Below are 2,295 nucleotides of genomic sequence, written 5' to 3' on the forward strand. Positions count from 1 at the left end.
TGCGGGTTAACACATGCGAGCGTTGCGGCCCAGAGGCCTTACCGCCTTTCACTGCGGGTTCGTCAAGAACTTGGAGATGGTCGCAACGCATCGGGTCCTCCCGGGGTACTTGGTGTTTGGATGCTGGCTTGGTGATTAAACACTTGATATTCCATCTTCGGATGAATTTCGGGTGTCACCTGTTGCCTAAGACCACTTGCATGTTTAGCTCGCCGTGGGGTAGCAAGCGTTGTGATCTAATGGCCTTACCGGGCAAACACTTTCGGTTCGTCAAGGACTTGGAGTGCCGGGACGGGTTGGCGGATCCATCACTCTGAGTATGCCGGGTTGATACTTGGGGTTGGTTTGGTTTTGGTGACCCAATACTAGATGTACCATCTCGGTGGTATGTCAGTATCACCTATACTCCAGACCACTTGCATGGTTAGCAAGCGTTGTGATCTAATGGCCCAACCGGGCAAACACTTTGGGTTCGCAAGGACTTAGAGTGCCGGGACGGGTTGGCGGATCCAACACTCTGGGTACCTCCGGGTACTTGGGGTTGGTTGAGGACTTGGTGAACAAACACTTGATATACACTCTCCGGATGTACTTCGGGTGTCACCTGTTGTCCGAGATCACTTGCATGGTTAGCAAGCGTTGTGATTCAATGGCCCTACCGGGCAAACACTTTGGGTTCGCAAGGACTTGGAGTGCCGGGACGGGTTGGCGGATCCAACACTCTGGGTACCTCCGGGTACTTGGGGTTGGTTGAGGACTTGGTGAACAAACACTTGTTGTACACTCTCCGGATGTACTTCGGGTGTCACCTGTTGTCCGAGGCCACTTGCATGGTAGCAAGCGTTGTGATACAATGGCCCTACCGGGCAAACACTTTGGGTTCGCAAGGACTTGGAGTGCCGGGACGGGTTTGCGGATCCAACACTCTGGGTACCTCCGGGTACTTGGGGTTGGTTGAGGACTTGGTGAACAAACACTTGATATACACTCTTCGGATGTACTTCGGGTATCGCCTGTTGTCCGAGACCACTTGCATGGTTAGCAAGCGTTGTGGTCTAATGGCCCTACCGGGCAAACACTTTGGGTTCGCGAGGACTTAGAGTGCTGGTAGTGGTTGGCGGACCCAACACTCTGGGTACCTCCGGGTACTTGGGGTTGGTTGAGGACTTGGTGAACAAACACTTGTTGTACACTCTCCGGATGTACTTCGGGTGTCACCTGTTGTCCGAGACCACTTGCATGGTTAGCAAGCGTTGTGGTCTAATGGCCCTACCGGGCAAACACTTTATGTTCGCGAGGACTTGGAGTGCTGGTAGTGGTTGGCGGACCCAACACTCTGGGTACCTCCGGGTACTTGGGGTTGGTTGAGAACTTGGTGAAGATACCCCTGTCACCTTGTTCGAGGCCACTTGCATGGTCGCAAGCGTTGTGATACAATGGCCCTACCGGGCAAACACTTTGGGTTCGCAAGGACTTGGAGTGCCGGGACGGGTTGGCGGATCCAACACTCTGGGTACCTCCGGGTACTTGGGGTTGGTTGAGGACTTGGTGAGCAAACACTTGATATACGTTCTTCGGATGTACTTCGGGTGTCACCTGTTGTCCGAAGCCACTTGCATGGTCAACGGTTGAGGTGGTGATGGCGGGTCGGTGCTGTAGGGTGCCGGCCTGTTGGCTGCCTTGGCCGGGTTGGTTGGTTAACACTTGATTGAGCTTGCACCCGAGGGTAATGGCACTTGAAGGTGGGTACCGGCCGGCTGACCTGGTGTGATGGTTGGTTGGTGAACACTTGGCGGTACTTGCACTTGGCTGTGCTTGGACTTGAAGGTGGGATCCGGCTGGCCTAGGCCATTGGTGGTTGGTTGGTGGGTTAGCCCTTAGTTGGGCTGGCTGGCTGGCTGGCCATCGGTGGTGTGGTGTGGTGTGGTGTGTGGAGTCGAGCATCGCGCGCCGTTGCCTTCTTCGGAGTGTTGTGGGTACGCAAGTGCTTGCAGTGCAAAGAGGTTGGTGATGGAGTGACATTGCCTTCACCATGGAGTTGCGGGTACTTAGGTACTTGCAAGGAGATGGTGGTATGGTGGTGTTGCGTGTGTGGTGTTCGATTAGAAAGATATAATTTCTAAGTCCGGATTAGTGCTGTCAGTGGGGCCGCCGCTAACAGGTCCTGCACGGCCACCGTGGGGCTTGACTTGGCGCTATTCCGGACTTGGGGCGATCACGATGTCCCCGTGCGGGACTTAGAAGATGGAAGAACACAAGTACCCTTATCCCATGACTTGTGAGCGATTGGCATAC

The sequence above is a fragment of the Anopheles coustani genome (assembly GCF_943734705.1).
Source record: "Anopheles coustani chromosome X unlocalized genomic scaffold, idAnoCousDA_361_x.2 X_unloc_27, whole genome shotgun sequence".
In the NCBI taxonomy this organism is placed as follows: Eukaryota; Metazoa; Arthropoda; class Insecta; order Diptera; family Culicidae; genus Anopheles; species Anopheles coustani.